The following is a 24,167-nucleotide window of genomic DNA, read 5'->3' on the forward strand; positions in this document are numbered from 1 at the left end:
AGATAAATCTTGTTATGATTGGTGATTAGTAATCAGCGATAATTGTGTTGGAGACATTATTAGTTAACAGTACTGATTAATGTTTTCCGTGGATTAACTGGTTTGAAAACTCTTTTGGGTGGCTTCAACAAGCCGTCCACATGAGCAGTCATCATAAAGCAGTTGATTTATAAGGATCGACTCAATTCTGACATCTCATTCTCAATCTGCCATTCCCGGATTTTATTTCATTGCGCTAAATTTTCGAGAAGAAAAAATAATACAACATGGCTTCTTTCATTCCCGATTTTTCACAACTTCCGGCGGGTAACTACGAAATAATCAGTGTGACAGGTAAATTTCTTTATTTCTGAAGCTTTTTTAAATGCAGAATAGGCTATTCTATTATAGAAGATGGCTTGAGATGTATGAGTTTGAAATATAGAATGCATTTAATTGGTCGCATACGTTTAATTGAATATATTTCTATCTATTTTCAAGGCAATATTGTTGATGAGTGTGGAGAATCCCGATTTACGGAATGTTTAGCATTTGAATTTGGAAATGAAAATCCAGGGAACAGTAATTTATCAATTTCTGAGCTGACACGCCTCGTAGCTGATGATAAATCGTCGCCAAATCGTGTACAGTATGAAGATGACATAATCAACAACAAGGGGCCCGTTATTCCCCAATTTTACAACGACCTGAGATGTTTGATCGTCGACGAAGTCAAATCCACTGACAGCTTTGCAGATTCGTTGATGTTTTCAACCCACGAGGTGGTGAATATCAGAGAAAGAGAAGAATCACTCCTTCAGATGTTTTCCAAACTTCAACCTGAATATCCTGACATGGTTCAACAACTATCTTGCTTTTACCGCTTCCATTCCGCCAGCATTGACATGGAGAGAATGAACCGTGTTCAGTCCTGTCCATCCAAAGTTCAGCAACAGTCGCTCCATGTGGAACTTGACAACCAGCTACGCATGATCATCGACCGGGTAGAATCTAGTTTACAGTTATTGGCATCACGCACTGAACCGAGCAAGTCGTCAACAACGGCGAGGACTCGTCCAGTCTTGTGTCGTCGGTCCCTGAAAGTACTAGAACAATGGTACCAGTCACACTTAGTTCACCCGTATCCCACGGCCCAGCAAGTTGAACAACTGGCCGAGATTTCGGGTCTAACAACGGAACAGGTCAAAAAGTGGTTTGGTAATAAAAGAAGTCGTGCGAGAAACACAAGATCCCTGACAGAGATAGCTAAAGTCAAACGAAGGCAGCGACTTCTCCGAAGAGTGTGAATGATCTGCTGTTGTTTATGCTTTGTTTTATTTTCTTTATGTTCAAGTTTTGTAACCATATATTCTTGTTACGTTTGATTAAACTTTAATATGCCATTAGAATTCGGTTTTCTTTTTACTGTATATGAGAGAGAGAGAAAGAGAGAGAGAGAACTTGGTCATTTCGGGACTAACATGTGGTTCGATAGTATTTCAATAATTCGATTGCGCCTAGGGAACTTTATATTATAACAATTAGGGGAAAGTCGGAGAAATTCTCGTTTGGGTACATTTGCATCACTTAAATGGATACAGGGGAATACTTACAGTCATTTTAATTTTACCCTACTTAGAGGGTTAAAGAAATTGTCTACAGGCTCATTAAGTTCTTCCTCCCCACGGAAATCTTTAGTAAAAGGCGAAAGATTTACACGAGAGATGAGGAAAACCAGAGGAATATTTCAAAACGCGGGCTAATCACCCGGTCCACGTTACATATACAAATCTACGTGTCACTCCATTATGACGAACCAGTGATCCTGACAGGAGACAATAACGCTGGAAAATAAATTCACAAGCCTTATAAGATCTAGATAATTAAATGCAGCTTACACTTACACTCGACACAAACTAGGGACCAATGCATGTTTCTTTTTTATTATTATTTCAGTAATTCGCTTGCACGTGCGGCTTTTTAGCAGTGGTAGGGGGTGGGGGTCCGAAGAAAACCCACGAGTTTGGACAGGCGACCCGACCCCTTGACAAGTATAACCGGGAAATCGAAACCACGCCAGTTGACTCAATGACAGACCTACGCTAGTAATGCAAACGATCACAACTCTCTTTTTGTTTTTGATATCCACAGAATACAGACTGCTATTAAACATAACTCAAGCTATGATAGGTGATAAGTAATCAGCGATAAGTGTGGATGTATATATTAATCAGTACTGATTAATCATTTTGAGACTAACTCACGCTATCAATTCCAACCGTGAAACGAGATTTGTTTTACGTGTACTCGTGTGTTTAGACAGCTGGACCTCGGATTTTCTGCTCATTCGAGCGTCAACATATTCCTGCCAGCAGAACCAACTCTGATTTGGGCTATCATACTTAAATTTTATAAGGAAAATAACCCCTAACACTCTTTTTATCTTAATTTACCCTCCGTAGAGGGCTAAAAGAAATTGTCTATAGACCCATTAAGTTGTTCCTCCCCACGGAAATCTTTAGTAAAAGGCGAAAGATTTACACGAAAAATGAGGAGAAACCAGAGTAATTTTTTCAAAACGTGGGCTAATCACCTGGTCCAAGTTTCATACACACGTCATGCCGGTATGACAAAACAAATTTTATAAGGAAAATAACCCCTAACACTCTTTTTATCTTAATTTACCCTCCGTAGAGGGTTAAAGAAATTGTCTATAGACTCATTAAGTTGTTCCTCCCCACGGAAATCTTTAGTAAAAGGCCAAAGATTTACACGAAAAATGAGAAGAAACAGGAGTAATTTTTCAAAACCTGGGCAAATCACCTGGTCCAAGTTTCATACACATGTCATGCCGGTATGACAAAACAGTGATACAAGACAAAAACGCCTGAGTATAAATTCACAAGCATCATAAGTTCTAGATAAATTTGAAACCAAGAGTTTACTGCGGCATTTTAATCCTCAATAAAGATAAATCTTGTTATGATTGGTGATTAGTAATCAGCGATAATTGTAATGCAAACGATCACAACTCTCTTTTTGTTTTTGATATCCACAGAATACAGACTGCTATTAAACATAACTCAAGCTATGATAGGTGATATGTATATATTAATCAGTACTGATTAATCATTTTGAGACTAACTCACGCTATCAATTCCAACTGTGAAACGAGATTTGTTTTACGTGTACTCGTGTGTTTAGACAGCTGGACCTCGGGTTTTCTGCTCATTCGAGCGTCAACATATTCCTGCCAGCAGAACCAACTCTGATTTGGGCTATCATACTTAAATTTTATAATAACCCCTAACACTCTTTTTATCTTAATTTACCCTCCGTAGAGGGCTAAAAGAAATTGTCTATAGACTCATTAAGTTGTTCCTCCCCACGGAAATCTTTAGTAAAAGGCGAAAGATTTACACGAAAAATGAGGAGAAACCAGAGTAATTTTTTCAAAACGTGGGCTAATCACCTGGTCCAAGTTTCATACACACGTCATGCCGGTATGACAAAACAAATTTTATAAGGAAAATAACCCCTAACACTCTTTTTATCTTAATTTACCCTCCGTAGAGGGTTAAAGAAATTGTCTATAGACTCATTAAGTTGTTCCTCCCCACGGAAATCTTTAGTAAAAGGCGAAAGATTTACACGAAAAATGAGGAGAAACCAGAGTAATTTTTTCAAAACGTGGGCTAATCACCTGGTCCAAGTTTCATACACACGTCATGCCGGTATGACAAAACAGTGATACGAGACAAAAACGCCGGAGTATAAATTCACAAGCATTATAAGTTCTAGATAAATTAACGCAGCGAAAATCTTCGAATGCCTTTACAGATTTTGATTCCACGCCCAATGTTATGGCGAGTTTTACTGCGATGTCATTTTATTAACAAGTAGACATTTGCGAACAAAAACCCCCCTACCGCCCGCCCCGCGACACTCCTTTGAAACCAAGAGTTTACTGCGGCATTTAACTCCTCAATAAAGATAAATCTTGTTATGATTGGTGATTAGTAATCAGCGATAATTGTGTTGGAGACATTATTAGTTAACAGTACTGATTAATGTTTTCCGTGGATTAACTGGTTTGAAAACTCTTTTGGGTGGCCTCAACAAGCCGTCTACATGAGCAGTCATCATAAAGCAGTTGATTTAAAAGGATCGACTCAATTCTGACATCTCATTCTCAATCTGCCATTCCCGGATTTTATTTCATTGCGCTAAATTTTCGAGAAGAAAAAATAATACAACATGGCTTCTTTCATTCCCGATTTTTCACAACTTCCGGCGGGTAACTACGAAATAATCAGTGTGACAGGTAAATTTCTTTATTTCTGAAGCTTTTTTAAATGCAGAATAGGCTATTCTATTATAGAAGATGGCTTGAGATGTATGAGTTTGAAATATAGAATGCATTTAATTGGTCGCATACGTTTAATTGAATATATTTCTATCTATTTTCAAGGCAATATTGTTGATGAGTGTGGAGAATCCCGATTTACGGAATGTTTTGAATTTGGAAATGAAAATCCAGGGAACAGTAATTTATCAATTTCTGAGCTGACACGCCTCGTAGCTGATGATAAATCGTCGCCAAATCGTGTACAGTATGAAGATGACATAATCAACAACAAGGGGCCCGTTATTCCCCAATTTTACAACGACCTGAGATGTTTGATCGTCGACGAAGTCAAATCCACTGACAGCTTTGCAGATTCGTTGATGTTTTCAACCCACGAGGTGGTGAATATCAGAGAAAGAGAAGAATCACTCCTTCAGATGTTTTCCAAACTTCAACCTGAATATCCTGACATGGTTCAACAACTATCTTGCTTTTACCGCTTCCATTCCGCCAGCATTGACATGGAGAGAATGAACCGTGTTCAGTCCTGTCCATCCAAAGTTCAGCAACAGTCGCTCCATGTGGAACTTGACAACCAGCTACGCATGATCATCGACCGGGTAGAATCTAGTTTACAGTTATTGGCATCACGCACTGAACCGAGCAAGTCGTCAACAACGGCGAGGACTCGTCCAGTCTTGTGTCGTCGGTCCCTGAAAGTACTAGAACAATGGTACCAGTCACACTTAGTTCACCCGTATCCCACGGCCCAGCAAGTTGAACAACTGGCCGAGATTTCGGGTCTAACAACGGAACAGGTCAAAAAGTGGTTTGGTAATAAAAGAAGTCGTGCGAGAAACACAAGATCCCTGACAGAGATAGCTAAAGTCAAACGAAGGCAGCGACTTCTCCGAAGAGTGTGAATGATCTGCTGTTGTTTATGCTTTGTTTTATTTTCTTTATGTTCAAGTTTTGTAACCATATATTCTTGTTACGTTTGATTAAACTTTAATATGCCATTAGAATTCGGTTTTCTTTTTACTGTATATGAGAGAGAGAGAAAGAGAGAGAGAGAACTTGGTCATTTCGGGACTAACATGTGGTTCGATAGTATTTCAATAATTCGATTGCGCCTAGGGAACTTTATATTATAACAATTAGGGGAAAGTCGGAGAAATTCTCGTTTGGGTACATTTGCATCACTTAAATGGATACAGGGGAATACTTACAGTCATTTTAATTTTACCCTACTTAGAGGGTTAAAGAAATTGTCTACAGGCTCATTAAGTTCTTCCTCCCCACGGAAATCTTTAGTAAAAGGCGAAAGATTTACACGAGAGATGAGGAAAACCAGAGGAATATTTCAAAACGCGGGCTAATCACCCGGTCCACGTTACATATACAAATCTACGTGTCACTCCATTATGACGAACCAGTGATCCTGACAGGAGACAATAACGCTGGAAAATAAATTCACAAGCCTTATAAGATCTAGATAATTAAATGCAGCTTACACTTACACTCGACACAAACTAGGGACCAATGCATGTTTCTTTTTTATTATTATTTCAGTAATTCGCTTGCACGTGCGGCTTTTTAGCAGTGGTAGGGGGTGGGGGTCCGAAGAAAACCCACGAGTTTGGACAGGCGACCCGACCCCTTGACAAGTATAACCGGGAAATCGAAACCACGCCAGTTGACTCAATGACAGACCTACGCTAGTAATGCAAACGATCACAACTCTCTTTTTGTTTTTGATATCCACAGAATACAGACTGCTATTAAACATAACTCAAGCTATGATAGGTGATAAGTAATCAGCGATAAGTGTGGATGTATATATTAATCAGTACTGATTAATCATTTTGAGACTAACTCACGCTATCAATTCCAACCGTGAAACGAGATTTGTTTTACGTGTACTCGTGTGTTTAGACAGCTGGACCTCGGATTTTCTGCTCATTCGAGCGTCAACATATTCCTGCCAGCAGAACCAACTCTGATTTGGGCTATCATACTTAAATTTTATAAGGAAAATAACCCCTAACACTCTTTTTATCTTAATTTACCCTCCGTAGAGGGCTAAAAGAAATTGTCTATAGACCCATTAAGTTGTTCCTCCCCACGGAAATCTTTAGTAAAAGGCGAAAGATTTACACGAAAAATGAGGAGAAACCAGAGTAATTTTTTCAAAACGTGGGCTAATCACCTGGTCCAAGTTTCATACACACGTCATGCCGGTATGACAAAACAAATTTTATAAGGAAAATAACCCCTAACACTCTTTTTATCTTAATTTACCCTCCGTAGAGGGTTAAAGAAATTGTCTATAGACTCATTAAGTTGTTCCTCCCCACGGAAATCTTTAGTAAAAGGCCAAAGATTTACACGAAAAATGAGAAGAAACAGGAGTAATTTTTCAAAACCTGGGCAAATCACCTGGTCCAAGTTTCATACACATGTCATGCCGGTATGACAAAACAGTGATACAAGACAAAAACGCCTGAGTATAAATTCACAAGCATCATAAGTTCTAGATAAATTTGAAACCAAGAGTTTACTGCGGCATTTTAATCCTCAATAAAGATAAATCTTGTTATGATTGGTGATTAGTAATCAGCGATAATTGTAATGCAAACGATCACAACTCTCTTTTTGTTTTTGATATCCACAGAATACAGACTGCTATTAAACATAACTCAAGCTATGATAGGTGATATGTATATATTAATCAGTACTGATTAATCATTTTGAGACTAACTCACGCTATCAATTCCAACTGTGAAACGAGATTTGTTTTACGTGTACTCGTGTGTTTAGACAGCTGGACCTCGGGTTTTCTGCTCATTCGAGCGTCAACATATTCCTGCCAGCAGAACCAACTCTGATTTGGGCTATCATACTTAAATTTTATAATAACCCCTAACACTCTTTTTATCTTAATTTACCCTCCGTAGAGGGCTAAAAGAAATTGTCTATAGACTCATTAAGTTGTTCCTCCCCACGGAAATCTTTAGTAAAAGGCGAAAGATTTACACGAAAAATGAGGAGAAACCAGAGTAATTTTTTCAAAACGTGGGCTAATCACCTGGTCCAAGTTTCATACACACGTCATGCCGGTATGACAAAACAAATTTTATAAGGAAAATAACCCCTAACACTCTTTTTATCTTAATTTACCCTCCGTAGAGGGTTAAAGAAATTGTCTATAGACTCATTAAGTTGTTCCTCCCCACGGAAATCTTTAGTAAAAGGCGAAAGATTTACACGAAAAATGAGGAGAAACCAGAGTAATTTTTTCAAAACGTGGGCTAATCACCTGGTCCAAGTTTCATACACACGTCATGCCGGTATGACAAAACAGTGATACGAGACAAAAACGCCGGAGTATAAATTCACAAGCATTATAAGTTCTAGATAAATTAACGCAGCGAAAATCTTCGAATGCCTTTACAGATTTTGATTCCACGCCCAATGTTATGGCGAGTTTTACTGCGATGTCATTTTATTAACAAGTAGACATTTGCGAACAAAAACCCCCCTACCGCCCGCCCCGCGACACTCCTTTGAAACCAAGAGTTTACTGCGGCATTTTAATCCTCAATAAAGATAAATCTTGTTATGATTGGTGATTAGTAATCAGCGATAATTGTGTTGGAGACATTATTAGTTAACAGTACTGATTAATGTTTTCCGTGGATTAACTGGTTTGAAAACTCTTTTGGGTGGCTTCAACAAGCCGTCCACATGAGCAGTCATCATAAAGCAGTTGATTTATAAGGATCGACTCAATTCTGACATCTCATTCTCAATCTGCCATTCCCGGATTTTATTTCATTGCGCTAAATTTTCGAGAAGAAAAAATAATACAACATGGCTTCTTTCATTCCCGATTTTTCACAACTTCCGGCGGGTAACTACGAAATAATCAGTGTGACAGGTAAATTTCTTTATTTCTGAAGCTTTTTTAAATGCAGAATAGGCTATTCTATTATAGAAGATGGCTTGAGATGTATGAGTTTGGAATATAGAATGCATTTAATTGGTCGCATACGTTTAATTGAATATATTTCTATCTATTTTCCAGGCAATATTGTTGATGAGTGTGGAGAATCCCGATTTACGGAATGTTTTGAATTTGGAAATGAAAATCCAGGGAACAGTAATTTATCAATTTCTGAGCTGACACGCCTCGTAGCTGATGATAAATCGTCGCCAAATCGTGTACAGTATGAAGATGACATAATCAACAACAAGGGGCCCGTTATTCCCCAATTTTACAACGACCTGAGATGTTTGATCGTCGACGAAGTCAAATCCACTGACAGCTTTGCAGATTCATTGATGTTTTCAACCCACGTGGTGGTGAATATCAGAGAAAGAGAAGAATCACTCCTTCAGATGTTTTCCAAACTTCAACCTGAATATCCTGACATGGTTCAACAACTATCTTGCTTTTACCGCTTCCATTCCGCCAGCATTGACATGGAGAGAATGAACCGTGTTCAGTCCTGTCCATCCAAAGTTCAGCAACAGTCGCTCCATGTGGAACTTGACAACCAGCTACGCATGATCATCGACCGGGTAGAATCTAGTTTACAGTTATTGGCATCACGCACTGAACCGAGCAAGTCGTCAACAACGGCGAGGACTCGTCCAGTCTTGTGTCGTCGGTCCCTGAAAGTACTAGAACAATGGTACCAGTCACACTTAGTTCACCCGTATCCCACGGCCCAGCAAGTTGAACAACTGGCCGAGATTTCGGGTCTAACAACGGAACAGGTCAAAAAGTGGTTTGGTAATAAAAGAAGTCGTGCGAGAAACACAAGATCCCTGACAGAGATAGCTAAAGTCAAACGAAGGCAGCGACTTCTCCGAAGAGTGTGAATGATCTGCTGTTGTTTATGCTTTGTTTTATTTTCTTTATGTTCAAGTTTTGTAACCATATATTCTTGTTACGTTTGATTAAACTTTAATATGCCATTAGAATTCGGTTTTCTTTTTACTGTATATGAGAGAGAGAGAGAGAGGACTTGGTCATTTCGGGACTAACATGTGGTTCGATAGTATTTCAATAATTCGATTGCGCCTAGGGAACTTTATATTATAACAATTAGGGGAAAGTCGGAGAAATTCTCGTTTGGGTACATTTTCATCACTTAAATGGATACAGGGGAATACTTACAGTCATTTTAATTTTACCCTACTTAGAGGGTTAAAGAAATTGTCTACAGGCTCATTAAGTTCTTCCTCCCCACGGAAATCTTTAGTAAAAGGCGAAAAATTTACACGAGAGATGAGGAAAACCAGAGGAATATTTCAAAACGCGGGCTAATCACCCGGTCCACGTTACATATACAAATCTACGTGTCACTCCATTATGACGAACCAGTGATCCTGACAGGAGACAATAACGCTGGAAAATAAATTCACAAGCCTTATAAGATCTAGATAATTAAATGCAGCTTACACTTACACTCGACACAAACTAGGGACCAATGCATGTTTCTTTTTTATTATTATTTCAGTAATTCGCTTGCACGTGCGGCTTTTTAGCAGTGGTAGGGGGTGGGGGTCCGAAGAAAACCCACGAGTTTGGACATGCGACCCGACTCCTTGACAAGTATAACCGGGAAATCGAAACCACGCCAGTTGACTCAATGACAGACCTACGCTAGTAATGCAAACGATCACAACTCTCTTTTTGTTTTTGATATCCACAGAATACAGACTGCTATTAAACATAACTCAAGCTATGATAGGTGATAAGTAATCAGCGATAAGTGTGGATGTATATATTAATCAGTACTGATTAATCATTTTGAGACTAACTCACGCTATCAATTCCAACTGTGAAACGAGATTTGTTTTACGTGTACTCGTGTGTTTAGACAGCTGGACCTCGGGTTTTCTGCTCATTCGAGCGTCAACATATTCCTGCCAGCAGAACCAACTCTGATTTGGGCTATCATACTTAAATTTTATAAGGAAAATAACCCCTAACACTCTTTTTATCTTAATTTACCCTCCGTAGAGGGCTAAAAGAAATTGTCTATAGACTCATTAAGTTGTTCCTCCCCACGGAAATCTTTAGTAAAAGGCGAAAGATTTACACGAAAAATGAGGAGAAACCAGAGTAATTTTTTCAAAACGTGGGCTAATCACCTGGTCCAAGTTTCATACACACGTCATGCCGGTATGACAAAACAAATTTTATAAGGAAAATAACCCCTAACACTCTTTTTATCTTAATTTACCCTCCGTAGAGGGTTAAAGAAATTGTCTATAGACTCATTAAGTTGTTCCTCCCCACGGAAATCTTTAGTAACTTTTGAATAAATTTATTCCAATGAATGGTATATACATGTGAATATGAATAATGTACAATTAAAATGAGTATATACAGTGAATATAAAAGTTAACACTCAGTCATACATACACACACTTGCACCCACACATGCATACTTCTTTCATACATACAGACATACAATGAAATCCTTTTAACTAATTATGATAACTATGTACAAAAAACCCAAACACTTCCTTCTATATATACACCTTTCCACTCAACGTTTAACAACAATACATAATAACTATATAATAATAATATATACAATTACATGGAATATGTAAATATGTTTAAATTGAAATAAAGTATATTATAAGTAATATTGTACATGTAAATTTTTTAATTCATTGCAATTATATATGTTAGGATTAGCAGTGCTTTGTAATAAACAATATATATATAAAATACTATAAACGTAGATATATATAAAATACTATAAACGTAGATATATATATATAAAATCTATAAACGTAGATACATATAGATAATACTAATACATATATAAATGGTAATTACTGTTATTAAACTATCCTGCATGACAGTGTCGTGTCACAACACTGAAGGGGGACAACTGCTGTTAACGCTTGACACTAAAAATATAATTATGTTAAATAATGACAGAAATGGATTACCTATCGAAAAGAAAAATCAAGTTCCCATTATCAAGATTACAGAACATACCAGGGTTTAACCAATGACTTTTAAAAGAAGTCTCACTGAGCCGGAGCCGGTCCGCCCAGATTCTAATTCTCAACTTTTCTACAAATTCCAATAAAATACCAATATCTGAGACGGTCTTATGCCTATATTTCACATCACATCGCGTAGCCCAAATATGCCGCCTAGCCAAAGCAACAATGCATAAAATTACACTGTGAATATATTTCCCTTTCTTTGTTGGAATTGTATTAAATATAACATGCCAAACATTGAGATTTATCTCACCCAAACTAAGGTCAAAAACCCAATTATGTACTGTTTCCCATAACCGTTTAACATATTTACAATTGTACATTAAATGAACTTGAGTTTCTAAAAAGACATTGCAAAAGTTGCAGAACTTATTCTCAGTATGACTTGTGATAAACTTACAACTACTTGTTGGTAAAATATAATGGATTGACTTCCAAGTTGTCTCCCTTGATAACGGATCAACAAAAGTATTTGCACAGTTAGAAAAGGACAACTTGAAGTCAACCTGTGAAAATAAACTAAAACATCGAGGTTCCGTTTTAATCTTACTAATCAGTAAATCATAAAAACTCCTGGAATTACAATTACCATGCCAATCAAAGTCAGGGTATAATTTGCAAAAATCACGGAAAACTGACAAACATTTCTGATAAAACACCGGAATATGTGCAGAGTGTGGCCTTAAATTAGAACCCAGTTCCGAATTAACATGCCGTAGCGAAAAGCCAATCCAGTATTTGGCAAATTCAACCCATTTGGCCCCGTGACACTTCAAAATCTTGAGAATATGATTTAACAAAAATGACTTTATCTTCGTTTCAATATCCAAAATATTTAAACCCCCATCTTTTAATTTACCATAAAGAGTCGTCCTTCGAACGGGTTCAAAGTAACGTGAAGCCCATATATACCTAAACATGTGAAATTTAAACATTTTATTATAGTGAGAGGGTAACGGTAAAACTTGACTAACATACCACAGTTTAGAACAAGCCAAGATCTTAGCTACATTACATCTTCCAAATATGGATAGATGTGTAGATTTCCAAACAGTAAATTTAGCCGTGAACTTTTTAAATATATTATTCCAATTATCATCTTCAGATATATTACGACCAAAATAAACGCCTAAAATTTTTGCTTTGTCGGGCCAAGAAATACCAAACACGTGATCTGAAGAAGTCCTGAATTTACCAAAACATAAGCCCTTTGTTTTTTCTAAGTTGAGTTTTGACCCAGATACAACGGAAAACCTCTTACACTGAAACAACAATCTCTCCACACTCGCAACAGTCGAACAAATCCCAGTTGTATCATCCGCATAACCCACAATCTTAGCTTCTTCCCCGCTACCCGGGATAACAATACCCTTTATTTGTTTATCATTCCTGACTTTTATATAAAACGGTTCCAATGACAATATATACAAAAGAGGAGACAAACTACATCCTTGCCGAACTGACCGCGTGACACTAAAATTGTCAGAAATATGTCCATTTACAATAACCGAGCTATAAATATCTGTATATAATAATTTAATCCATTTTAAAAACATAGGGCCAAAAGAATAACGTTCCAAAGCAGTAAAGAGAAAATTATGATTTACTCGATCAAAAGCCTTTGCTTGGTCCAAACAAATAAATGAAACAGACAAATCCTTCTGATCGACATAATCTATAACACTTCGTAAGAGATGTAAATTATCCAAAATTGACCGACCCCTCACAGCGCATGTCTGATCCGGTTCGACAATTTCATCAAGTACACTTCGCAGTCTTAACTGTAATATTTTTGACAACAATTTATAATCCACATTTAGTAAAGAAATAGGACGCCAATACTTTAACAGGTGTTTCTGATTAAGATCTTTACATAGTAAAGTTATAAAACATTGACGTTGACTAAAAGGTAACATTCCTTCATCAAATGAGAGATTATAAATTGAAACTAAAACATCACCCAATAAATAATTAAACTTATCATAGAACTCTTTACAGATACCATCGGGACCCGGCGATTTATCATTTTGCATGCCGTTTAATGCCAAAGTTAGTTCATGGTGCCTAATCCTGCCTTCGCATACATCTCGACTATAGTCATCTAATTTAGGTAAATCATTTAAATATTCATCAAATAAACTTTCTTCGATGGTCTCTTCCGAAAATAATTCCGAATAAAAATGCTTACATATATCTAAAATCGAAGGCATATCATTTGCCAAATTGCCATCTTTATCCTCTAAATTCTGGATAATTTTATTTTCTCCTTTCCGATTTTCTCTATTTTGAAAAATACGCGATGCTACCTGTTCATTGTCAAGCTGCAACGCCCGAGACCTAATATAAGCTCCTTGGGAAATCTCAGCCTTATGATTATATAACTGTTTCTTTAACGCGTTAATCTGACCTATATATAAACCCGGCGAGCGTGCTTCAGCGTCAGCCAAAATCCTGAAGCGCTTCTCTAGGTCAAACGCTATCTTTCGCTTCAATCGAGCCTTCTTTTTACAATATTCCTTCGTTAAATTCTGAATAGAAATTTTAATACCCTCCCACCACTCAGTAGTAATTACTTTCCCAATCACGCTTTTAATCCAAAAATCAGTAAAAAGAGAGACATAGGCCCGATCATTTAAAATAGAACTATTAAATTTCCAATACCCCTCGCCAATTTTGATGTCATCCGAGACATTTAACTCCAACAGAACATAATCATGATCACTCGATGCACAAGGAAGGACGTCAGAACTTACAATTTTATTAAAGAGAGCCTTATTTACATAAAATCGATCGAAGCGACAAGCGACGCCATTGCCTCGCCATGTCACTTTAACAATATTAGGATATAACAGTCTATATGCATCGCTTAAATTGAAATCTTTTAAAATGTCATCCATATTTCTTTTACCAATAGTCCCCTTTTCAATATTCCCTCCCACTTTATCTAAAAGCGGATTCATGACAAAGTTGAAATCCCCGCCCCAAATTATATACCGCTTGCAAGCCAAATACTGCGGTATCATTAACAAAAAGTCATTTCTATCCGCACAATTTACTGGTGCATATATACATATCAATCTATACTGCGCGTCATTGATGTCAACATCAACAACGACCAATCGACCTTCAAAATCAAAGTTTATCTTTCTAATTAAGAAATTTAAATGATTGAATAGAACTATTCCTACACCCGTTGACCGGCGCGAACCAAAAGACCAAATGCATTTCCCACCCAAAATATTTTCATAAAATTTAGCTTTCTCTACGTTGCAAATATTAGTATCTTGTAAAAATGCAATGTCCACCTTCATATCTCTAAGATCACGAGCAATGATTCTCGATTTCTGAGGAGAAATAAAACTACGACAGTTAATTGATACAAATCTAATATTAGCCATTTATAATTTCATAATTAGAAAGTAAAACAAACAGACTGCAAAGTGTACTAAAATAACCAGTTGTATGGATAGTACAAACAGAGACAAGCTATAACAACAAGCCTAGGTCTATACACTCCTAAATAAACTGAGTACCTTGCCAAGAATGATAAACAAACACTTTGACTCTTAGTCAGGTCATACTGAGAATAAAAATTAAAAATATAAAACTTACAATATAATAGGTAATCCATAATTAATCCGTTTAGAAACATAGAAAACACAAACACTGCTAATCCAATCCGATTACACCACAAAAAGAAAAGCACAAACTACAATAGAAAACTATTTCTTTTTACCACTCCCCTTCCCCCCTTTAACACCACTTTTTGTCTTTTTATTATCCTTCACTTGATCGTTATCACTTCTCCGCTTATTACCAACCGTCGCACCTGTTTCCATCACATTTGTCTCTTCCATGTCAAAACTTGTCTCCCTCATGCCACTACTTGCCTCCCCCAGAACACTACTTGACTCCCCCATGCCACTTTCTATCTCTACCTTAACACTTTCTATCTCCTCAACACCACTCCTTCCATCTATTTCTGTTTCGTCTATCACTAACGTGCCTTTCTCACTGTCGGTGCTATCTTCACTGTCATCGCTTTGTTCAGATTCTTCAATTTTCTCCGCTTCTGTTTCCGCCGCATGCCAATCAACTGCCTGGGAAGGTGATCTCCTGCCATCTAAAACCTCTGTAAAAAGTGGCGGCCTGCCCTGTCCTGGCCTTCCCTGCACACAACTAGCTGCCACATGACCAATGTAGTTACACCTTAGACATAGGGGTAGACGCCCTGGTGCCGTTACTAGCATCCGCACCCTTCCCTTATACAGGCGAATCATGTGGGGAATGTTCCCAGCTTGTAAATCAGTGCACATCAGAGTTGCATGTCTAAGACCATTCAGTATCCCAAACCCTTCAACGTTTGACGTTTCCTCTCTTACTGATCGGACTTCACCATATCTGCTAAAAACTTTCTTGATGAATCCATTCTTATAATCTCGTGGTACCCAATGGACACGTAAATTCACAACACATTTAGATGAATCGCTAAAATAATATCTCCTCCCCTTAAACACTCGCAATTCTGTCTTTAAACATTGTTCGTAGGCGGTCTCACTTTTAACAGTAACAAACCATTCTTCACTCTTATCCCTCTTCGCAATAGCCTCAACAACACGAGCATCTCCAAACATCCAAACAAACAGATCTAAAACATCCTTCCTGTAAACATACTCCTTCTTTTCAATGGTGACTTTTACTGTTCTTCTTGATATACTGTGGTCTATATCCTCATCTTCTATCTCCACGTCTACTATATGGTCAGTCATAGTGGCCCTACCCACTGGAAAAGTTCAGCAACAGTCGCTCCATGTGGAACTTGACAACCAGCTACGCATGATCATCGACCGGGTAGAATCTAGTTTACAGTTATTGGCATCACTGGCCGAGATTTCGGGTCTAACAACGGAACAGGTCAAAAAGTGGTTTGGTAATAAAAGAAGTCGTGCGAGAAACACAAGATCCCTGACAGAGATAGCTAAAGTCAAACGAAGGCAGCGACTTCTCCGAAGAGTGTGAATGATCTGCTGTTGTTTATGCTTTGTTTTATTTTCTTTATGTTCAAGTTTTGTAACCATATATTCTTGTTACGTTTGATTAAACTTTAATATGCCATTAGAATTCGGTTTTCTTTTTACTGTATATGAGAGAGAGAGAAAGAGAGAGAGATAACTTGGTCATTTCGGGACTAACATGTGGTTCGATAGTATTTCAATAATTCGATTGCGCCTAGGGAACTTTATATTATAACAATTAGGGGAAAGTCGGAGAAATTCTCGTTTGGGTACATTTGCATCACTTAAATGGATACAGGGGAATACTTACAGTCATTTTAATTTTACCCTACTTAGAGGGTTAAAGAAATTGTCTACAGGCTCATTAAGTTCTTCCTCCCCACGGAAATCTTTAGTAAAAGGCGAAAAATTTACACGAGAGATGAGGAAAACCAGAGGAATATTTCAAAACGCGGGCTAATCACCCGGTCCACGTTACATATACAAATCTACGTGTCACTCCATTATGACGAACCAGTGATCCTGACAGGAGACAATAACGCTGGAAAATAAATTCACAAGCCTTATAAGATCTAGATAATTAAATGCAGCTTACACTTACACTCGACACAAACTAGGGACCAATGCATGTTTCTTTTTTATTATTATTTCAGTAATTCGCTTGCACGTGCGGCTTTTTAGCAGTGGTAGGGGGTGGGGGTCCGAAGAAAACCCACGAGTTTGGACATGCGACCCGACTCCTTGACAAGTATAACCGGGAAATCGAAACCACGCCAGTTGACTCAATGACAGACCTACGCTAGTAATGCAAACGATCACAACTCTCTTTTTGTTTTTGATATCCACAGAATACAGACTGCTATTAAACATAACTCAAGCTATGATAGGTGATAAGTAATCAGCGATAAGTGTGGATGTATATATTAATCAGTACTGATTAATCATTTTGAGACTAACTCACGCTATCAATTCCAACTGTGAAACGAGATTTGTTTTACGTGTACTCGTGTGTTTAGACAGCTGGACCTCGGGTTTTCTGCTCATTCGAGCGTCAACATATTCCTGCCAGCAGAACCAACTCTGATTTGGGCTATCATACTTAAATTTTATAAGGAAAATAACCCCTAACACTCTTTTTATCTTAATTTACCCTCCGTAGAGGGCTAAAAGAAATTGTCTATAGACTCATTAAGTTGTTCCTCCCCACGGAAATCTTTAGTAAAAGGCGAAAGATTTACACGAAAAATGAGGAGAAACCAGAGTAATTTTTTCAAAACGTGGGCTAATCACCTGGTCCAAGTTTCATACACACGTCATGCCGGTATGACAAAACAAATTTTATAAGGAAAATAACCCCTAACACTCTTTTTATCTTAATTTACCCTCCGTAGAGGGTTAAAGAAATTGTCTATAGACTCATTAAGTTGTTCCTCCCCACGGAAATCTTTAGTAAAAGGCGAAAGATTTACACGAAAAATGAGGAGAAACCAGAGTAATTTTATCAAAACGTGGGCTAATCACCTGGTCCAAGTTTCATACACACGTCATGCCGGTATGACAAAACAGTGATACGAGACAAAAACGCCGGAGTATAAATTCACAAGCATTATAAGTTCTAGATAAATTAACGCAGCGAAAATCTTCGAATGCCTTTACAGATTTTGATTCCACGCCCAATGTTATGGCGAGTTTTACTGCGATGTCATTTTATTAACAAGTAGACATTTGCGAACAACGCCCGCCCCGCGACCCTCCTTTGAAACCAAGAGTTTACTGCGGCATTTTAATCCTCAATAAAGATAAATCTTGTTATGATTGGTGATTAGTAATCAGCGATAATTGTGTTGGAGACATTATTAGTTAACAGTACTGATTAATGTTTTCCGTGGATTAACTGGTTTGAAAACTCTTTTGGGTGGCTTCAACAAGCCGTCCACATGAGCAGTCATCATAAAGCAGTTGATTTATAAGGATCGACTCAATTCTGACATCTCATTCTCAATCTGCCATTCCCGGATTTTATTTCATTGCGCTAAATTTTCGAGAAGAAAAAATAATACAACATGGCTTCTTTCATTCCCGATTTTTCACAACTTCCGGCGGGTAACTACGAAATAATCAGTGTGACAGGTAAATTTCTTTATTTCTGAAGCTTTTTTAAATGCAGAATAGGCTATTCTATTATAGAAGATGGCTTGAGATGTATGAGTTTGGAATATAGAATGCATTTAATTGGTCGCATACGTTTAATTGAATATATTTCTATCTATTTTCAAGGCAATATTGTTGATGAGTGTGGAGAATCCCGATTTACGGAATGTTTAGCATTTGAATTTGGAAATGAAAATCCAGGGAACAGTAATTTATCAATTTCTGAGCTGACACGCCTCGTAGCTGATGATAAATCGTCGCCAAATCGTGTACAGTATGAAGATGACATAATCAACAACAAGGGGCCCGTTATTCCCCAATTTTACAACGACCTGAGATGTTTGATCGTCGACGAAGTCAAATCCACTGACAGCTTTGCAGATTCGTTGATGTTTTCAACCCACGAGGTGGTGAATATCAGAGAAAGAGAAGAATCACTCCTTCAGATGTTTTCCAAACTTCAACCTGAATATCCTGACATGGTTCAACAACTATCTTGCTTTTACCGCTTCCATTCCGCCAGCATTGACATGGAGAGAATGAACCGTGTTCAGTCCTGTCCATCCAAAGTTCAGCAACAGTCGCTCCATGTGGAACTTGACAACCAGCTACGCATGATCATCGACCGGGTAGAATCTAGTTTACAGTTATTGGCATCACGCACTGAACCGAGCAAGTCGTCAACAACGGCGAGGACTCGTCCAGTCTTGTGTCGTCGGTCCCTGAAAGTACTAGAACAATGGTACCAGTCACACTTAGTTCACCCGTATCCCACGGCCCAGCAAGTTGAACAACTGGCCGAGATTTCGGGTCTAACAACGGAACAGGTCAAAAAGTGGTTTGGTAATAAAAGAAGTCGTGCGAGAAACACAAGATCCCTGACAGAGATAGCTAAAGTCAAACGAAGGCAGCGACTTCTCCGAAGAGTGTGAATGATCTGCTGTTGTTTATGCTTTGTTTTATTTTCTTTATGTTCAAGTTTTGTAACCATATATTCTTGTTACGTTTGATTAAACTTTAATATGCCATTAGAATTCGGTTTTCTTTTTACTGTATATGAGAGAGAGAGAAAGAGAGAGAGATAACTTGGTCATTTCGGGACTAACATGTGGTTCGATAGTATTTCAATAATTCGATTGCGCCTAGGGAACTTTATATTATAACAATTAGGGGAAAGTCGGAGAAATTCTCGTTTGGGTACATTTGCATCACTTAAATGGATACAGGGGAATACTTACAGTCATTTTAATTTTACCCTACTTAGAGGGTTAAAGAAATTGTCTACAGGCTCATTAAGTTCTTCCTCCCCACGGAAATCTTTAGTAAAAGGCGAAAAATTTACACGAGAGATGAGGAAAACCAGAGGAATATTTCAAAACGCGGGCTAATCACCCGGTCCACGTTACATATACAAATCTACGTGTCACTCCATTATGACGAACCAGTGATCCTGACAGGAGACAATAACGCTGGAAAATAAATTCACAAGCCTTATAAGATCTAGATAATTAAATGCAGCTTACACTTACACTCGACACAAACTAGGGACCAATGCATGTTTCTTTGTTATTATTATTTCAGTAATTCGCTTGCACGTGCGGCTTTTTAGCAGTGGTAGGGGGTGGGGGTCCGAAGAAAACCCACGAGTTTGGACATGCGACCCGACTCCTTGACAAGTATAACCGGGAAATCGAAACCACGCCAGTTGACTCAATGACAGACCTACGCTAGTAATGCAAACGATCACAACTCTCTTTTTGTTTTTGATATCCACAGAATACAGACTGCTATTAAACATAACTCAAGCTATGATAGGTGATAAGTAATCAGCGATAAGTGTGGATGTATATATTAATCAGTACTGATTAATCATTTTGAGACTAACTCACGCTATCAATTCCAACTGTGAAACGAGATTTGTTTTACGTGTACTCGTGTGTTTAGACAGCTGGACCTCGGGTTTTCTGCTCATTCGAGCGTCAACATATTCCTGCCAGCAGAACCAACTCTGATTTGGGCTATCATACTTAAATTTTATAAGGAAAATAACCCCTAACACTCTTTTTATCTTAATTTACCCTCCGTAGAGGGCTAAAAGAAATTGTCTATAGACTCATTAAGTTGTTCCTCCCCACGGAAATCTTTAGTAAAAGGCGAAAGATTTACACGAAAAATGAGGAGAAACCAGAGTAATTTTTTCAAAACGTGGGCTAATCACCTGGTCCAAGTTTCATACACACGTCATGCCGGTATGACAAAACAAATTTTATAAGGAAAATAACCCCTAACACTCTTTTTATCTTAATTTACCCTCCGTAGAGGGTTAAAGAAATTGTCTATAGACTCATTAAGTTGTTCCTCCCCACGGAAATCTTTAGTAAAAGGCGAAAGATTTACACGAAAAATGAGGAGAAACCAGAGTAATTTTATCAAAACGTGGGCTAATCACCTGGTCCAAGTTTCATACACACGTCATGCCGGTATGACAAAACAGTGATACGAGACAAAAACGCCGGAGTATAAATTCACAAGCATTATAAGTTCTAGATAAATTAACGCAGCGAAAATCTTCGAATGCCTTTACAGATTTTGATTCCACGCCCAATGTTATGGCGAGTTTTACTGCGATGTCATTTTATTAACAAGTAGACATTTGCGAACAACGCCCGCCCCGCGACCCTCCTTTGAAACCAAGAGTTTACTGCGGCATTTTAATCCTCAATAAAGATAAATCTTGTTATGATTGGTGATTAGTAATCAGCGATAATTGTGTTGGAGACATTATTAGTTAACAGTACTGATTAATGTTTTCCGTGGATTAACTGGTTTGAAAACTCTTTTGGGTGGCTTCAACAAGCCGTCCACATGAGCAGTCATCATAAAGCAGTTGATTTATAAGGATCGACTCAATTCTGACATCTCATTCTCAATCTGCCATTCCCGGATTTTATTTCATTGCGCTAAATTTTCGAGAAGAAAAAATAATACAACATGGCTTCTTTCATTCCCGATTTTTCACAACTTCCGGCGGGTAACTACGAAATAATCAGTGTGACAGGTAAATTTCTTTATTTCTGAAGCTTTTTTAAATGCAGAATAGGCTATTCTATTATAGAAGATGGCTTGAGATGTATGAGTTTGGAATATAGAATGCATTTAATTGGTCGCATACGTTTAATTGAATATATTTCTATCTATTTTCCAGGCAATATTGTTGATGAGTGTGGAGAATCCCGATTTACGGAATGTTTAGCATTTGAATTTGGAAATGAAAATCCAGGGAACAGTAATTTATCAATTTCTGAGCTGACACGCCTCGTAGCTGATGATAAATCGTCGCCAAATCGTGTACAGTATGAAGATGACATAATCAACAACAAGGGGCCCGTTATTCCCCAATTTTACAACGACCTGAGATGTTTGATCGTCGACGAAGTCAAATCCACTGACAGCTTTGCAGATTCGTTGATGTTTTCAACCCACGAGGTGGTGAATATCAGAGAAAGAGAAGAATCACTCCTTCAGATGTTTTCCAAACTTCAACCTGAATATCCTGACATGGTTCAACAACTATCTTGCTTTTACCGCTTCCATTCCGCCAGCATTGACATGGAGAGAATGAACCGTGTTCAGTCCTGTCCATCCAAAGTTCAGCAACAGTCGCTCCATGTGGAACTTGACAACCAGCTACGCATGATCATCGACCGGGTAGAATCTAGTTTACAGTTATTGGCATCACGCACTGAACCGAGCAAGTCGTCAACAACGGCGAGGACTCGTCCAGTCTTGTGTCGTCGGTCCCTGAAAGTACTAGAACAATGGTACCAGTCACACTTAGTTCACCCGTATCCCACGGCCCAGCAAGTTGAACAACTGGCCGAGATTTCGGGTCTAACAACGGAACAGGTCAAAAAGTGGTTTGGTAATAAAAGAAGTCGTGCGAGAAACACAAGATCCCTGACAGAGATAGCTAAAGTCAAACGAAGGCAGCGACTTCTCCGAAGAGTGTGAATGATCTGCTGTTGTTTATGCTTTGTTTTATTTTCTTTATGTTCAAGTTTTGTAACCATATATTCTTGTTACGTTTGATTAAACTTTAATATGCCATTAGAATTCGGTTTTCTTTTTACTGTATATGAGAGAGAGAGAAAGAGAGAGAGATAACTTGGTCATTTCGGGACTAACATGTGGTTCGATAGTATTTCAATAATTCGATTGCACCTAGGGAACTTTATATTATAACAATTAGGGGAAAGTCGGAGAAATTCTCGTTTGGGTACATTTTCATCACTTAAATGGATACAGGGGAATACTTACAGTCATTTTAATTTTACCCTACTTAGAGGGTTAAAGAAATTGTCTACAGGCTCATTAAGTTCTTCCTCCCCACGGAAATCTTTAGTAAAAGGCGAAAAATTTACACGAGAGATGAGGAAAACCAGAGGAATATTTCAAAACGCGGGCTAATCACCCGGTCCACGTTACATATACAAATCTACGTGTCACTCCATTATGACGAACCAGTGATCCTGACAGGAGACAATAACGCTGGAAAATAAATTCACAAGCCTTATAAGATCTAGATAATTAAATGCAGCTTACACTTACACTCGACACAAACTAGGGACCAATGCATGTTTCTTTTTTATTATTATTTCAGTAATTCGCTTGCACGTGCGGCTTTTTAGCAGTGGTAGGGGGTGGGGGTCCGAAGAAAACCCACGAGTTTGGACATGCGACCCGACTCCTTGACAAGTATAACCGGGAAATCGAAACCACGCCAGTTGACTCAATGACAGACCTACGCTAGTAATGCAAACGATCACAACTCTCTTTTTGTTTTTGATATCCACAGAATACAGACTGCTATTAAACATAACTCAAGCTATGATAGGTGATAAGTAATCAGCGATAAGTGTGGATGTATATATTAATCAGTACTGATTAATCATTTTGAGACTAACTCACGCTATCAATTCCAACCGTGACACGGAAATCTTTAGTAAAAGGCGAAAGATTTACACGAAAAATGAGGAGAAACCAGAGTAATTTTTTCAAAACGTGGGCTAATCACCTGGTCCAAGTTTCATACACACGTCATGCCGGTATGACAAAACAAATTTTATAAGGAAAATAACCCCTAACACTCTTTTTATCTTAATTTACCCTCCGTAGAGGGTTAAAGAAATTGTCTTTAGACTCATTAAGTTGTTCCTCCCCACGGAAATCTTTAGTAAAAGGCCAAAGATTTACACGAAAAATGAGAAGAAACAGGAGTAATTTTTCAAAACCTGGGCAAATCACCTGGTCCAAGTTTCATACACATGTCATGCCGGTATGACAAAACAGTGATACAAGACAAAAACGCCTGAGTATAAATTCACAAGCATCATAAGTTCTAGATAAATTTGAAACCAAGAGTTTACTGCGGCATTTTAATCCTCAATAAAGATAAATCTTGTTATGATTGGTGATTAGTAATCAGCGATAATTGTAATGCAAACGATCACAACTCTCTTTTTGTTTTTGATATCCACAGAATACAGACTGCTATTAAACATAACTCAAGCTATGATAGGTGATATGTATATATTAATCAGTACTGATTAATCATTTTGAGACTAACTCACGCT

General features: G+C 37.9%; 21 non-coding genes across 21 annotated transcripts; all 21 read right to left on the minus strand.

The window, feature by feature from the left end:
- Window positions 1-1,605: 1,605 nt before the first annotated feature.
- LOC126825851 (U5 spliceosomal RNA) lies at window positions 1,606-1,721 on the minus strand. Its single transcript, XR_007682266.1, has one exon. It is a non-coding gene; the product is annotated as a U5 spliceosomal RNA (small nuclear RNA).
- A 708-nt stretch (window positions 1,722-2,429) lies between these two features.
- LOC126825792 (U5 spliceosomal RNA) lies at window positions 2,430-2,547 on the minus strand. Its single transcript, XR_007682207.1, has one exon. It is a non-coding gene; the product is annotated as a U5 spliceosomal RNA (small nuclear RNA).
- A 115-nt stretch (window positions 2,548-2,662) lies between these two features.
- On the minus strand, window positions 2,663-2,778 carry LOC126825819 (U5 spliceosomal RNA). The gene has a single exon (XR_007682233.1). It is a non-coding gene; the product is annotated as a U5 spliceosomal RNA (small nuclear RNA).
- Window positions 2,779-3,308: 530 nt separating this feature from the next.
- Window positions 3,309-3,426, minus strand: LOC126825850 (U5 spliceosomal RNA). The gene has a single exon (XR_007682265.1). It is a non-coding gene; the product is annotated as a U5 spliceosomal RNA (small nuclear RNA).
- Window positions 3,427-3,541: 115 nt separating this feature from the next.
- On the minus strand, window positions 3,542-3,657 carry LOC126825764 (U5 spliceosomal RNA). Its single transcript, XR_007682178.1, has one exon. It is a non-coding gene; the product is annotated as a U5 spliceosomal RNA (small nuclear RNA).
- Window positions 3,658-5,569: 1,912 nt separating this feature from the next.
- On the minus strand, window positions 5,570-5,685 carry LOC126825852 (U5 spliceosomal RNA). Its single transcript, XR_007682267.1, has one exon. It is a non-coding gene; the product is annotated as a U5 spliceosomal RNA (small nuclear RNA).
- A 708-nt stretch (window positions 5,686-6,393) lies between these two features.
- LOC126825794 (U5 spliceosomal RNA) lies at window positions 6,394-6,511 on the minus strand. The gene has a single exon (XR_007682208.1). It is a non-coding gene; the product is annotated as a U5 spliceosomal RNA (small nuclear RNA).
- Window positions 6,512-6,626: 115 nt separating this feature from the next.
- LOC126825820 (U5 spliceosomal RNA) lies at window positions 6,627-6,742 on the minus strand. The gene has a single exon (XR_007682234.1). It is a non-coding gene; the product is annotated as a U5 spliceosomal RNA (small nuclear RNA).
- A 530-nt stretch (window positions 6,743-7,272) lies between these two features.
- Window positions 7,273-7,390, minus strand: LOC126825862 (U5 spliceosomal RNA). Its single transcript, XR_007682277.1, has one exon. It is a non-coding gene; the product is annotated as a U5 spliceosomal RNA (small nuclear RNA).
- Window positions 7,391-7,505: 115 nt separating this feature from the next.
- LOC126825766 (U5 spliceosomal RNA) lies at window positions 7,506-7,621 on the minus strand. Its single transcript, XR_007682181.1, has one exon. It is a non-coding gene; the product is annotated as a U5 spliceosomal RNA (small nuclear RNA).
- Window positions 7,622-9,525: 1,904 nt separating this feature from the next.
- On the minus strand, window positions 9,526-9,641 carry LOC126825870 (U5 spliceosomal RNA). The gene has a single exon (XR_007682284.1). It is a non-coding gene; the product is annotated as a U5 spliceosomal RNA (small nuclear RNA).
- Window positions 9,642-10,349: 708 nt separating this feature from the next.
- On the minus strand, window positions 10,350-10,467 carry LOC126825874 (U5 spliceosomal RNA). Its single transcript, XR_007682289.1, has one exon. It is a non-coding gene; the product is annotated as a U5 spliceosomal RNA (small nuclear RNA).
- Window positions 10,468-16,706: 6,239 nt separating this feature from the next.
- LOC126825871 (U5 spliceosomal RNA) lies at window positions 16,707-16,822 on the minus strand. Its single transcript, XR_007682286.1, has one exon. It is a non-coding gene; the product is annotated as a U5 spliceosomal RNA (small nuclear RNA).
- Window positions 16,823-17,530: 708 nt separating this feature from the next.
- Window positions 17,531-17,648, minus strand: LOC126825888 (U5 spliceosomal RNA). The gene has a single exon (XR_007682294.1). It is a non-coding gene; the product is annotated as a U5 spliceosomal RNA (small nuclear RNA).
- Window positions 17,649-17,763: 115 nt separating this feature from the next.
- LOC126825767 (U5 spliceosomal RNA) lies at window positions 17,764-17,879 on the minus strand. Its single transcript, XR_007682182.1, has one exon. It is a non-coding gene; the product is annotated as a U5 spliceosomal RNA (small nuclear RNA).
- A 1,906-nt stretch (window positions 17,880-19,785) lies between these two features.
- Window positions 19,786-19,901, minus strand: LOC126825872 (U5 spliceosomal RNA). Its single transcript, XR_007682287.1, has one exon. It is a non-coding gene; the product is annotated as a U5 spliceosomal RNA (small nuclear RNA).
- Window positions 19,902-20,609: 708 nt separating this feature from the next.
- On the minus strand, window positions 20,610-20,727 carry LOC126825900 (U5 spliceosomal RNA). The gene has a single exon (XR_007682296.1). It is a non-coding gene; the product is annotated as a U5 spliceosomal RNA (small nuclear RNA).
- Window positions 20,728-20,842: 115 nt separating this feature from the next.
- LOC126825768 (U5 spliceosomal RNA) lies at window positions 20,843-20,958 on the minus strand. Its single transcript, XR_007682183.1, has one exon. It is a non-coding gene; the product is annotated as a U5 spliceosomal RNA (small nuclear RNA).
- Window positions 20,959-22,864: 1,906 nt separating this feature from the next.
- LOC126825873 (U5 spliceosomal RNA) lies at window positions 22,865-22,980 on the minus strand. The gene has a single exon (XR_007682288.1). It is a non-coding gene; the product is annotated as a U5 spliceosomal RNA (small nuclear RNA).
- A 483-nt stretch (window positions 22,981-23,463) lies between these two features.
- Window positions 23,464-23,583, minus strand: LOC126825901 (U5 spliceosomal RNA). Its single transcript, XR_007682297.1, has one exon. It is a non-coding gene; the product is annotated as a U5 spliceosomal RNA (small nuclear RNA).
- A 115-nt stretch (window positions 23,584-23,698) lies between these two features.
- Window positions 23,699-23,814, minus strand: LOC126825812 (U5 spliceosomal RNA). The gene has a single exon (XR_007682227.1). It is a non-coding gene; the product is annotated as a U5 spliceosomal RNA (small nuclear RNA).
- Between the last annotated feature and the right edge of the window lie 353 nt (window positions 23,815-24,167).

This window comes from Patella vulgata, chromosome 6, assembly GCF_932274485.2.
Source record: "Patella vulgata chromosome 6, xgPatVulg1.2, whole genome shotgun sequence".
Taxonomy (NCBI): domain Eukaryota; kingdom Metazoa; phylum Mollusca; class Gastropoda; family Patellidae; genus Patella; species Patella vulgata.